This window comes from Bolinopsis microptera, chromosome 13 (assembly GCF_026151205.1).
Source record: "Bolinopsis microptera isolate Bmic1 chromosome 13, MBARI_Bmic_1.0, whole genome shotgun sequence".
In the NCBI taxonomy this organism is placed as follows: Eukaryota; Metazoa; Ctenophora; class Tentaculata; order Lobata; family Bolinopsidae; genus Bolinopsis; species Bolinopsis microptera.
The window spans coordinates 800,164-815,277 of NC_087084.1; positions in this window are offsets into that span (position 1 = coordinate 800,164).

The window sequence follows — 15,114 nt, forward strand, 5'->3', positions numbered from 1 at the left end:
CGTCCCAAAGGTGTAAAAGGAGGTCAGGATTTGTACCCGCCAAGCTCTTACATCGCTAATTGTTGACCATCGGCCTTCACTGAAGGTAAGTTTCTTTAGAGTGGAGGCCAACCGTCAGCTTGGGATGCAGGGCCAAGCGGGAAACAACGTCAAGGCCCCTTTCTACTTAGGCCATGTTGGTTTTGGCAGATACTGTGGTAATAAAATATAAAGTGAATGAGTGAAATGAAGTGAGTGAAAAGGGTGTAAGAGAGGAGGCTGGAGGAGCTTGTAAGAAATTTAGGAAAGGAAGGAAGCAGGGCATGTACTACAAAAAGACAGCTACTAGTAGTACTGCAAGATTGTAACAATAACTGATAAAAATTAAATAACATAGACAGCAATAAAAATGGAGTGGACATATTACCCTAATCGGCCAAGATCGACACAATAGAACTTCTGTGACCTATTTTATCTCCTTGAAGTGATAGCTTAAGAAGTTTGATATACCCCTGCCAGATCGGCAAGTCTCCTGCCTGAAATTTTTTGCTAATGTACCATTTGGCAACGATATTAAAATAATTTATAATTTGTGAAGTGTGATTACAGACTATAAAATTAATTTTAGTGGGATCTTCGTAATTTCTATCGATTTTCCTTTTAATAAAGTCTTCAAGTATTGTGATGAAGCTATTTGTGTGAATACAATGGAGGTAAATATGAGGAATAGTTTCTAAATATGTTTTACACAGGCTACACATGGGAGTATCTGTAACAATTTTCATCTTATGTCTCATGTATCTACAAGTTGTGATCCTCATTAAAAGTTTGTACTGAAATTGAATCAACTTAAAGTTTTTAGATACTAAGAAAAACAGGTTGCTTAGAACGACTGCCCAGTCGATGGAATGACTGTTCAAGTCGATAACCCACTGACGTAAGGAGACAGCTCGTTTGGGCAAATAGAATCGTACATTTTATCCCGAATTTTGCTTCCCTTCACCTGCCCAGTTGCAGAATGTAAAAATTGAAGTTTTATATTCGGGTCAACAAATTCGATATTCCTTGAGTTAATCGTGGGACAGTTATATCTCCGTATCCCCATGATAATGTTACAGTAATCAATTTTGGAAATCGTATTCGGAGACAGCTCCCACTTGTTCATGAACATATCGTAGTTAAGGAGTGTACTTTGGTCTATAGAAAGGAAATCTGAGATGTAAAATATTCCCTTATCAATAAGATGATTGTTCCAAAGTTTGGACCCGATGTCAGTTATTGCTGGGTTGGACCACACACAGTGATCAATAGAACCCAAGGCTGCATTAGCCGAACTAATCTTCCACTCAGTGTAGCAATCAAGTACGTCCTGTGTAAAATTACAGTTGATATTTGCGAGACCGTTTTCTACAGAGATGGTGATATGCTCGGGAAATTTCAGTTGCATTATCATAATATCTTTCCAAGTGTGGTGAAAGGAATCATTTAGTAGCTTTGAAATAAGACTAGTTTTAAGACCTATAATAAAATCAGATAAATAAAATAGTCCCAGGCCTCCATGTTCCTTGTTTCGGGTTATGATTTCACGTTTTATTTTATCCCGTTTGCAACCCCAAAGAAAATGGAATATATTCGTGTCAAAAGTTCTGATAAAGGAAGCATCTGGTCTGGGGAGAGGAGGAACCAGGTATGTTAATTGGGAAAAGAGGAGAGTTTTGATAACTGTACATTTACCCATTACCGTCAGATCCCTCTTGTTCCACCTGTTAATCCAAGACCGAACCTTAATCAATTTATCATTATAATTACTGTTGACTATATCCATAAGTGAGCAATCATTCCTATAAACTATACCCAAAGCCGTAAAGTTATTTGTAATAAAATCATCGCCGTAGTCCATTTGAAGGGACGCTAGAAGAGTTGTATTAAGGCGAGCACGACCTAAAGGAATACATCTAGTTTTGTCGATGTTAGCTTTACACCCCGAGCACTGAGCAAACGTTCTGAGTTCTACCATAACTGCCTCTACACTCTCTATTGAAGCTTTCAGAAACAGATCAGTGTCGTCTGCAAAGAGACTCTGTAGAATTTCCACACCCGATATGTTAATACCCATGATATTAGGGTTGATCTGAAGTTTATTCGAGAAAGTTTGAGCCACAAGTAGAAATAGAATAGGAGAGAGTGGGCTACCCTGATGAAGACCTCTGAGGAGATAAATAGGTGCGCTTAAAAACCCATTAATATTTGCGTAGCTAAAGCACGCTTGAAAAGCCACTTTAATCAACTTAATAATATAATCACTGAAACCTAATTTTTCAAGCGTACTGAAGACAAAGTTATGTTCTACCGAGTCAAAACATTTTTCAAAATCAATCTGTAAAAGGAGACCCTCTTGTTCCGAGTCGTTGTTAAATGATTCCAGAACCATTGACATGAGAATAAGATTATCTGCTGTACTCCTGCCTGCTTGAAAGCCTGACTGGGTTTTGCTGATTATGCTGGGGATAGCTTTCATAATCCTATTCTTAGCTATATGTGTGAAGATTTTATAGTCAATGTTAAGCAGAGTAATAGGTCTCCAATTTTTTATGTAGTTAAGTTCCACTGGGCTTTTAGGCTTGGGAATAAGAGTAAGAATACCTATTCTCTGCGAAGGCGACAGGCATCCACTGTCAATAGATTCTAGATAGCAGTCGTAAATGATCTGCCTGATATCCAACCAAAAGGTTTTATAAAATTCAGCAGATAACCCGTCCCAACCTGGGGATTTATTGTTTGTTAACTTGTTCACAATAGCATCCATTTCGTGTAACGAAATAGGTCCCTCCAGAGTTTCAGTAATTTCCTGTGGGATTTGCTCAAGCTCGCTGCTGGTTACATAATTATCTATCTCAGTGGGAGATGGGTTAGTTGAGTTATACAGATTCTGATAAAAGTTAACCACGTGACTAGAGATGTTATCCTGGTCCGTTAGTTCATTTCCGTCGTTGTCTATCAATTTACTAATACATTTTTTCTTGCCGTTTGATTTTTCAAGTCCAAAAAAGTATTTAGTCGAGCGCTCCCCCTCCTCTGTCCATTTCACACGTGATCTGGTAATTGCACCTCTCACCTCCTGATCTATAATATGATTTAAATCCGACTCTGCTTCAAATAATTTCTTCTGTAGTATCGTACAGTTTACTAGATTCGAATCGTTTTTACAGTCTTCAATATCTTTTTTTAACTTTTCTTTTTTCAATGTGATTTCTTTTTTTTTCTTTTTACCAAAGGTCATTCCAAACTGTTTTATTTTGATTTTTATAACGTCCCAAAGACCCCTGTAAGAATCAAAGCTATCTTCTTTTGTATTATGAATGATTTTCTTTATTTCGTTAATAAAATTTTGATCTAGGAGGTGAGAGTTGTTAATTTTCCAATATCCTTTTCCGTGTGCAATAGTAGAGCCCTGGAGGGATAGCGAGATGTAGCTGTGATCAGATTTATAGCCATGGCTTATTTCTGTATCACATACAGGTAGATTGACCAGGCTATCTTGGATCAAGAAAAAATCTAATCTAGACTGAGTTTTGTACTTTTTGTTAAAATGAGTAAAAACCCGTGCCTCAGCACCTCTGTTAAGACGGAAAATATCACTAAACCCATAGTCGTTAATGGAATCATTGAGAAAATTCTGGCAGCGACTATTTGCATGGGTGGTAGACCCCCCCTGTTTGTCCAACATGTTGTTCAGAACCGTGTTCCAGTCTCCCACAAATATTATATGATCATCTCGTGCACGACTGAGTGATTCTAGAAATACGTTTTCGAGAAATGAAACATCGTCATTATTGGGGCAGTAGACATTCACTAAACACAGTTTGAGAGAGTCGTATTCTAACTCGACAAGGGTCGCACGACCTTGGCTGATGCTACGCTGGTTAATAATATGGAGATTCGGAGCATCAGCTTTAACAAGGAAAGCAATACCGGTTGAGTTTGAAGTGCCATGGTTAAAGATTATATCCCCATCCCAAGAATGTTTCCAGTCTCTCTCAACTTGAGGAGTTGAGTGTGTTTCTTGGAGACAAATGATTTGCTCAGGTTTATTTTTAAGCCAGTTTAAAACAAGATTACGTTTAATCGGGTTACCCATACCATTGCAGTTAAAAGAACCGATTTTTGGGCATGCCAACCCACTATTGCTGTTATTTTGCGGAGTCATTGTTAATCTGAAAATGGCCCCGCCCTTCCTTAGTGTAGCTTTTTACCCCCCCTGAATTAAACCCCAGAAATGAAGGTGATGGTGTCGTGAAAAAATGAGTATATACAATGGAAATAACACAAAAAACATGAACACGCGACATAGAAACACGGAAAACGATCGTAGAAAAATAATTTCTACAATAATACAGCCTGTTTGTACTACAACCTACACTGGCCCCGCCCTTATTATAACAGTTATTATTGGAATAATAGTAGAACCAATAATCGAAGTGACGAGGTAGCAAGGTGAGAAACACACTGTATCTAGGAAACATGAGTGAACGTGTCGCAAGGAGAAGTTGTGACAGTTTACCCGAAACTGTAGCAGATAGAAGATCAGAAAATCTAGAACAAAATGAGAATGATAGCAATTATATCATAATGTTTATAGATACCGGTTATACACCGAGCAAGAGTTTTTTTTGTATGTTTGTTGGCATAGCCTTTATAAAGATTTTTTTAAACTTTTGAATAATGAATAATGCACTGTACAAAAAATCAGTACGAGTCAATCAGACCCTTTTAAAATACCTATAAAACATAATAAATAGGTGAAATTGATGGTGATAAAGAGGTAACTCACGTGGACAAAAAACTGGTCTCTCGACGTCGGTATTATACAGGTGTTATGATGAGAGGGGATAATTTTATAAATACTAAGTTACCTTAACTGGAAAACGACTGCACGGAGCAAGTCAATCAATAATAAATTCAATAGAATCAGGCTGACGGATACAATATTATAAGAACTAGCGGATACAATAATATGAGGAGATACGCACGCTGAATAACAGATAAGAATTTGAAGAAGAGCCCTTAAGCCCTACCACGTAGCTCCCACCCCACGGAACCCGTGAACCACTACTTGAAGAAAAGGCACACGCTGCATAATTGCTATGCGTAAGTTAAGTGTTAAAACTTGAAGGGGTCTCTCGAAAATCGTACGAGATAATACAATACAATACAGTGAACACACGCTAGAGTGCTGTGATATACTAAAAGTTTATCAACTATATAACAAATAATTTGAGCCTGAAGATGGCGTTGATGTTATTACTGTTCACACCTTTCTCTCTCTTTCGTGACAGAATACTTCTAACCGTGTTTACCTTTTCTAGCAATGACAAGCAAAGAAGGATAACCGATTGGACTGGGGAGGAGTGGAACATTGGCAGCACACTACCGTCCAATCGGTAAGTATTTATAATGTTTAGTTATTAGGTATTTATTTGGAATTGGTTTAATTTGGTGGTAAAGTTATTCTATTATGTAATAAAGTATTTTGTTTTACAGGTTTTGTACATACGACAAATACGGGTTTTATTGTTCAACTAGAGGCCATCTAACAGTTGACGCCGAAAATTTGCCCTTACTCCTAACTTCCTTGTTTCACATGTCCTTGTCTCTTCCAACCGGATAATATCCAGATATCAGTATTTCAATCATGAGACTAATAAACAGCGAACTACTCCGTTATTTGAAATAGGGTTCATTCCTACATTGTTATTTTGGTTCTGAATTGACTTTTTTCAAAAACTTGCCTTTTCTCTAATATTATTGAATTCATAAATATATGGAAATATTTTTTTGTAATTAAATTCTGTTATGTTTTCTTTACAGGTTTTCTTTAAATCATCTAAAAACTTATTTTTATAGAATCCGTTTATATTGTTGGAAAAGTAATTGGGCATTAAAACACAAACATTTCCGGGGCGCCAGAAAAAAGCCTAGCAAGGGCAATCATTTAATTCATTTAGACACTTAAATAGGATTCATTTAAAGGAGGTCGTATCCTCAAAAAATCCTCAAGAGGACTGCAAGAATATTCGGTTTTTTGATCTACCGTAATTTGTCGTTTTACTTGTACCAGTTGTGTAACGAGATTTTTTCGGTTTTACCGAAATACAGCGAAATACAGCAGCTCAACAAAATCACCTAATGCGCCATTCTCTCCATGAGAATTTGTATGTTTATAACCTACAGGGCGCGCGCCGAGTTCAGAGTTGGACTAATATATGGAACAAATATTTTACGAGTATCACTCGTTAAATTACCCGTTCAATTGTACATAAACCTAAACTTTTTGTTATAGCCCTAATAAATGTTATTTGAATTGTACGTTTATACAATATTAAGTTGCTTCGTAAAAAGAAATTGAGCAATCCATTAATATTTACGAAATCGTTGATATGCAAAGCTGCAAATTAAAAAAGTTGGGATTGTTAATCAAAACCTTTGTAGCGCGATGTGTTACTGTGCCGCGTCGTGCACTCAATGAGGCTTCTCATAGCTAAATCGGCGAGATGCGCTGCTGTGCCGCGCCGAGCTGCGATTAATTGACATCGTCAATTAATCAAAACCTCTTAGCATTTAAATTTTTACTTTATAAACTAATACATTATATTAATTGATTAGCAGTAAAACTTGCGCTCTGCTGCAATCTTTTGAAAAGCATTATTAAATACGTTGACCATTGTTAATGGTCCGGCCCGGCGAGAAGAAAGCGGCGCGCGCTACTTCGAAGACCCAAAAACCCTTATGCCTTACTGGTAGGGGCCTAACTTCGAAAATAAAAAAGATAGAAACGTCTGGTTTTCAACAAAATGTTCGCCTTGTAAAAATAACGTTTCCCCCCAGGGGGAAAATTCAAAACAATGTAGATTTTGAATTATCGCGAAAAGTCTTATTTTGGGCCTTATAAAAGTACACAGCTTTAACTTTGCGGATTCCTGTACTCTAATTGGCTGAATTGTGTCACGTGCTAGCTGTTTGAACAGTGGAATGCGCCACGCGTGCAAATCATGCTTGATGTCGCGCGCGAGGTCGAGCCGTCTGTTTAAATCAAACCAATTCTAGTACCACCACCAGCCAGTAACTTTTCCTGGGTACGAATAGTAACCAATTAGGGCTACCAAATGCTGAACACAAGGATATTTCGTATTCGGATCATATGCCTGCAGGCTGTCCGGTCGCTTAAGACTATGGTCGCTCTTTACTGAGCTCTTAAGTGAACTTAAGTGAGACCATGAGCACCACTTCTTGTCAAATTGGCTTTTGGATAACGGCCCAATCATGAATTAAAACAGTACAAGTTGTGTTTTAACGGCAAAATACAGCTAATTCTAGCCCTTGAAAGTTGTAGGTTTGGAAGATCAATACGGCTGCTTTAATTCTTAAAAGTCTTAAGTTAGAACGGCCAAAACACCCTATTTGGCGTCAGTCAGCTGCATGCCCAGAAACCCTTACTGGTAGGGGCCTAACTTCGAAAATAAAAAAGATAGAAACGACTGGTTTTCAACAAAATGTTCGCCTTGTAAAAATAACGTTTCCCCCCCCCCAGGGGGAAAATTCAAAACAATGTAGATTTTGAATTATCGCGAAAATTCTTATTTTGGGCCTTATCAAAGTACACAGCTTTAACTTTGCGGATTCCTGTACTCTGATTGGCTGAATTGTGTCACGTGCTAGCTGTTTGAACAGTGGAATGCGCCACGCGTGCAAATCATGCTTGATGTCGCGCGCGAGGTCGAGCCGTCTGTTTAAATCAAACCAATTCTAGTAACACCACCAGCCAGTAACTTTTCTTGGGGAAATGTAGACGAGTAACATATGTCAATTATATACGCTCCGTCCCAGTTAAATAGCGTATTGTTAATTGACAAAGTCCTTTTATTTCATGCAATTTAAACATATTTTAGAAAAAAAACTTTCCATTGTCCAGGTAGGAGGAGCATTTTTAATGTCATTTTGTATTTATTTAATAAATGTGTGCGCTATACCTCCACCAAAAGCACATCCAATTTAATATGTATTAAATATGTTTATACTTTATTTGTTCTGACAAGTTTTGGCAACTTTTTTTTTTTTTTAAAAGTTTTGGCAACTTACATTCCTTTCTAAAACCTGTTTTCGGTTCAGCAAAATGCAGCTAACTGGAAAATACAGTAGTACCGGCAGAATCCGGTCTAGCAGATCAAACACCAGACTGGTCAGTTTCTACTTATGACGAGTTGCTCTGATAAGCCTCACACATCATGTCTTGGACACAGTCTCGTTTATTTGTTCATCATGATGCAGATCCAAGAAAGTGCGCTAACAAATACATTAAATACAAATCTTACCATCATCACACGTTGACATGCCGTATTTTGGATCTTCTTGGCCCTAAATACAGGATTGCAGTAATGCCCTACCTAACGGCTAACATGATGGCCAAAACGAAATTGCTTTAACTCATGTGATGCCTAAATAAGGTTATAACTTTTTAGTTCCTATCAGCAGTATAATTTATGATTTGATTTACAAACTTTTGTTAAGAAATATGTAAACAAACTTTTGTTAAGAAATATGTAAAATAATGCTTCAAAATATCCTACAGCATGTGCTATGAACTGCACTGATTAGAAATGGTTGAAACCTTGACTGAGCTTCCGTCAGAACTACTTTACAAAGTCTTGTCGTACTTGGATGTCAAGGACATTCTGCAAGTCTTTGCGTGTTGTTCAGACATTTATGAACAATTTTCTACTGATATTCGGCTGTGGAGTTTCCTTTGTTTTCGTGATTATGGCATAAAGCCAGAGTTTGTCGAGCATTCAATGATATTTTATCAAAGTTTGCTTTTTCCTAACAAGGTTATGATGGGCAACACATTTAGATGTGGTTCAATGATTGTAATAACAAACAAAATGTCGAAGGGGCTATCAGGATTTTATCAAGTTTGGGGCCCAGATGAAGACAAAAAGCCTCTGTTTGAAATCACCATGAACTCTGTAGGGACTATCATTTCAACTTGTTGTCTAGATTCAGGTGATTTGGATACAATAAGTGAACAGGAATCAAATTTTCACTGGGAAGAAAATCACTGTGACTCTCTGCATTACTGTTCTGTTGAAGTTCGCTTATCCCGGAAAGCCCCCACAGCCGTCATTGATTGAAATAAATTTTCGTGCACATACAGAATGAATGGTTAATAATTTAATATATATGTAGACCAAGGTCTGTGCACGGGATGCTTCCTGGAAGAATCCAGTTCTTTTAGCGGGGCACCCTACCTAAAGCCAAATTGAGATATAATAATCATATTCCTAGAGAAATAATCAGAAATCGAATACCAATCAAATAATATGATATATAGGAGTAGTAACCATATTTACTATGCAAAATGCCCCAACCACATAGTGTAAATTTATATAGAATTCAAATTCCATATCATCATTAAACCTCAATAGTCAATATAATAGCCCAAGCAAAATTAAATAACTTCTTATATACCTTACTGTCATACTACAAATTAATTAAACATTTGAAATCTGTTAACCAGAGAATAAATTTCTAAACCTAATGCAAGTGAAATAATTTAGATGCAATAATGAATGCCTAATGTGAGTATCATCTGTCAATGTCCTTGTAAAAAAGTCTGTAAAAGAGATATGAGTAACTAATATAGAAGAAAAAACAGGAAGTTGTCGTCTGTTGAAAAATAAATAAAATATCTAGAATATAAATTAGAATATAAAATAACATTCAGTCAATGTGTCGTCAATAAACTGTACAATTATCAAATGTTAAAACTGGGTGATACAGTCACCAAAAATAAATACTAAGTATAATAAGTAAATAAATTAAATGTGGTCTATAAAACTACCACTAGGTATAATAGGTCAATAAATTAAAAGTGGTTTATAAAACTACCACTGTGTGAACCATTTCTCCAGTTAAAACATGTCAGTCATGTGCAAAATCAATCAAAATGGTAAGGTGGTAAAAAAGGGAAAATCCTTTCGATACATCAATTATATATGCCTCAGATTTAAAAGAATTAGAAGATACTTAGTTATCGTCGACTATGATTGCAGTGTAAAATTTGTCATATGAATTGTCGACGGTATAATTAGGGTCTGTTGTTATAGATGAGAGTAGCTGTTTCTTATACGAATCACTAAAGCTTTTAACATCGGGCAGATTTCGTAGATCTGTTGGAACATTATTCCAACATTTTGCCCCCAAGTATTGAAAGTTTTTATGTGATGTTGATCTATTAACATATAGGTTGCAGCTTTCGCCGCTCCTACTACCTCCTGATATGTAACTAAATTTGTTCATAAAGTTTGTAGGACAATTGTCATGGATGATTCTAAACATATAATTTGACAGATGGAGTTGTCGTCTAAGATGGAGTGGTAACCATTTCATGTCTCTATAAACATTAAGGCTGCTCTCTGTTTGTGGAACGTTGAGAGCTATTTTGGCTACCTTTTTGTACAGAGTGTCAAGTTCAGCAAGTTTTGTCTTGCCAGCTCTACAATAGATCGTGTCTAAATAATCGAATTGTGGCAACATGAGTGCATTGGCAAACATTTTCCTATATTTAATGGGTAGCAGTGCTTTACTTCTATACATGGCACCAATTCTCTTCATGACCTTCCTAATAATATAATCTACATGGCTTTTGAAGTTTAATTTACTATCTAGAATGAGGCCAAGATATTTTGTCTCTTTGCACTCCTTGATTGTGAAAGTTACCTCATTACATTCAATGGTTAATTCATCATGTTGATCAACAGAATCAAACAATAGGAATTCAGTCTTCTTTTCATTGAGTGATAATTTATTTACACTGAGCCATTTAAAGATTGTCATAAGTTCTATTTTCATGTTTATAAATGTGCTTCTGCAAGTTTGATCAAAGAATAGTGCACCATCATCTGCAAATAGAAAGGGCTTAGATAGGTTACAGGCATAAATGATGTCATTTATGAAGATACTAAATAATATAGGCCCAATGATGCTTCCTTGTGGTACACCACTCAGAACTTCTAAAAATGAACTTAGTTTGCCATTGATCCTAGTGCATTGATATCTACAAGATAAGAAGTTCTTAAACCAGGTTAAAGCAATGCCACCAATTCCATAATATGCCAATTTTTGAAGCAATATTTCATGATTCACTGTGTCAAAGGCCTTCTTAAGATCAAGAAAGATGATTCCTGGTTTATAAGACTTAGATTTACTCATATATATTTCGTCCATCAGATCGTACATCAAATAAGTTGTGGAGTGATTTTTCCGAAAGCCATATTGATGCCGGATGAAAAGTTTGTTCTCTTCCATGTAATCAGTGAGTTGCTTGCCGACAAAGTATTCTATAAGTTTTCCTACAAGTGGAAGGATGGATATTGGCCTGTAATTATTAGGATCATCTTTCATTCCTGCCTTATGGATGGGAGTTACTCTAGCTTTTTTACAAAGGGTTGGTACAACACCTGTATTAAGGCTCAAATTGACAATATGGGTCAGTGGCTCAACTATGTGTGGTACAGCTTGCTTAAGTAAAAATAGAGGCACATCGTCATATGAGGCCTTGTCATTCTTGAGCGTTTCGACATACATTAGGATATCAGTTTCATTTATTTCTTGGAATCTATCAAATGAGATGTTAGAAGTTCTAGGAGGTAAAAAATCAGTAAAACTAACTCTTTCAATATTGGGGGCCTGATTTTGTAATCTTGATCCAACATTTGCAAAATGAAAGTTAAATAGCTCAGGATCATTCTCATTGATAGTTTGACAATTAGTTGTACCAGGGGTCATATTTGATGCCAGTTTGATAGTTTTCCATACCCCTTTAAGATCATTCTTGGCACTTTTAACTTGTAGATCATCGATTACATTAGCCTTTTTGCAGGTTTTAGCTAATTTATTTCTAATATTTCTCTGAATCTTGTAGCAATCCCAGGCCTCATTACACTTTATACATTTGCTACATATACCACATTTATTGCAATTTCCATTGTCTCTCTTATCCTTCTTTTTACGGAATTTCTTTAGAAGAAAATGTGTATGATTAATGGCATTTAAAAGTTCAGTAGAAGGTTTATGTATGAACTTTTCATGCCTTTCTATGGTCTTGCAAGGGAAGAAGGTTGCATATGCCTGTTCAATATGATGACAAAGGCTAACAGTGATAGCTTCAACATCTGTACTTTCCAATAGTGGACTGTAATCAGAACAGGTATCTAGATAGTCTAAGAATTGTTTAACATTACGTTTAGAATGATTTCTAATTTCAACCTTTTCAAATTTAGGAGCTATAGGTACTTTACAATCTATCTCACACATAATAGCTTGATGATCCCCAATACGTTCATCAAGAACAGAAGATTGAACAAAATCTGCATAACAGTTAGTGAATATTACATCAATAGTAGTCTGGGTAAAATTGTCTCCACGTTTAGCAACTCTAGTTATCCCTTGAATGGTTTGAACTAGATTGTAACATCTCAAGGTCATATCTAATTTTTTGTACTGGGTGGATGAGATATTATTCTGGTCAATGTTTATATCCCCAATCCAGATAACCTTTTTCCCGTTCAATTTTTTCATGCAAAAATGAATGTACTCAATAAAGTTATCAACACTGCAATAATTTCCAGAGCGATAGAAGCAGCAAACATTGATCTTGCTATTCTTAAGCTTCACCCATAATGCTTCAATGTTATCAAGCTTACTATCCATAACTAATTCTGTGTAAGCTAGTTTTTTGTTTATCATTAAGCCACAACCACCCCTAGAACTGTTTGGCCTGTCGCATCGCATAATGTTGAAGGAGGAAGGAATATTTATGGTGTCTGTGTCAATAGTATCATTAAGATTCATCTCATTTAGGGAAAGTATGTCTAGCTTATGATCTCGAATGAGTTGAGTAAGTTCATAACTTTTAGCTAAATTTAGGAGACCACCTTGAATGTTACAGTGACCAATGCAAAGGTTATGAAATTTGTCAGCTGAGTTGTGAATATTTGTCATTTCACAAAACGTGTTAGTCGTTGTGTCTGATTAAACTAAAATCAGGTGAAAATTATCCGCCTGTAAATATTTTTAATAGAAAAGTTTTAAACTTGAAATCAAAATAAATATTCAGGTGGAAATGTCATGTCGATTTCAATGGTGAGCATGGTACTTGATGTGCTTTGCTAGTTTAAAGATACCATCGCTGTTTAGATGCACATTGTCTTCCCCAAATCTACTAAAACAAGATGATTTCCTAAATCCAGATCTATCACTAAACAAAAATCGATTCTTCTCTGTGGGTATAAAGCTAACAAACGAGTATTTGGAAGGAATCTTAGATAAAAAGGTATTGATGTCATTTATCACTTTATTTCTAGCAAAACTTTCTCTCGGTAAAATGTTTATGATCTTAATTTTTGCAGCTGGAGCCCACGAGTGAAGTGACTGGATCAGATTATCAATAGAGCGATTGGTGTTATCAAGGGCCTTTGCTTTTCCTGTGAACTCATCGGGTGACAATAATCTATTCCTCATGTGTCGAGGACTCTCTAGGATTAAGTCCACATCATTAGTTCCACACATGAGTACGATGGTCTTCACATTATTTGCATCAATTGACCTCTTTCTTTCATCTGAGTGGAAGCGTTCATTGATACCGTTTGCAATGCCACCAGGATAGTGAAATACATGTGCTTCTTGATGAGCAGAGGATAGTTTTGTAGCATCTAACTTGGAGAACATGCTTGAGCTAACATACACAGCAAGGGATTTGCTTTTGACTGAAGCAGGGGGTACGGTGCTCTTATGAGTGATTTTGTTGGGTGATGATTTCCCTTTGATTGAGGGTTCAGTTTCTCTTACAGTATCGAAAGGCTTACTTGAGGTATCGGGTGGAGCAGACAAGGTTGCACTGCCATCAATCTGGCGCAGAGTAATGCTAATTCTCATGTCATCAGTATGGTCCTGAATAAGGCTGTGTTCAAAGCTGTCCTGAGATTTTCTGGTCATAATCATTATGTCGCCATGGGAGAGAGTAAGATTGGCAACGTGGACTTTGCTTTTAGACCTAAAACTGAGGACTCTTGTTGCTCCTAACGATATGGTGGAAATCATGGAGCCTGGTGATATGGACCTCTCATCATCTGAATGGAATGGTATTCCTTGCTTGCCATTTTCATACTTAGTGACCATGGCGCTGTTAAATTTCAGACTTGGGAACTGTGAGCGTAAACGTTCTAAAATAGACTTTAATAAGGGATTGTCATTTAACGGCCTTGTGTTATGGAAGCCTCCATTGTAGGCATATGGGAAATCCCCATAGTATGCTACAGTCCTATTGTTAAACGTTTGTGTGTATTGTGTTTCCATATCCAACTTGAGAGTATCAACAAACCTGAATACACCTCGACTCAAATCATGATATGGATTGATGGACTTACCCACAACGTTAACACTGGTTGAAGATTGTTTGTTAACATCAGAAGAATTCACAAGAGATGGGTTGCTATTAAGTTCAGTCACACTGCTAACTTCACAGTTTTGAGTTTCTGATTCATGTTCAGAGATAAGAACATTGTCCCCGCAAGAGAATGGAACCGCAATTTTGTCATGGCCTGAGCCTTGGGTAAGTTTGGTTAGACGAGCAATTTGTCTCCTCAAATTGTCGTTTTCAAGACTTAGTGATACACAGGTAGAACATTTTGTTTTTGCACTGTTAGCTCTGTCACGAAGGCTGTAATTTCTGATTGGGATACCGGACATAGTTCAAATAAACACAATAATGCAAAGAATTCAGGATAGAGTCTAAAACCGATGCTACTGTTTATAGTTATTTAGTTGTTGATTACAGTACCTTTGCAGCAATTCAGAAGATGGGAATAAGTGGTGTCTGATATTCTTTAGGTGATAGATGGGTGATAGGTGATAGATGGGAGTTAACAGCTCTTAAAAACGATGTCTGATAGTCTTTAGGATGTCTTTAAATAAACTATCATGCAACAACCATTTACATCGACATACAACCTGTAATGGTTGCTACATTTGATTGAGGTGTTAATTCCCACTAGGGGTCCTCAAATTATTTGTTATATAGTA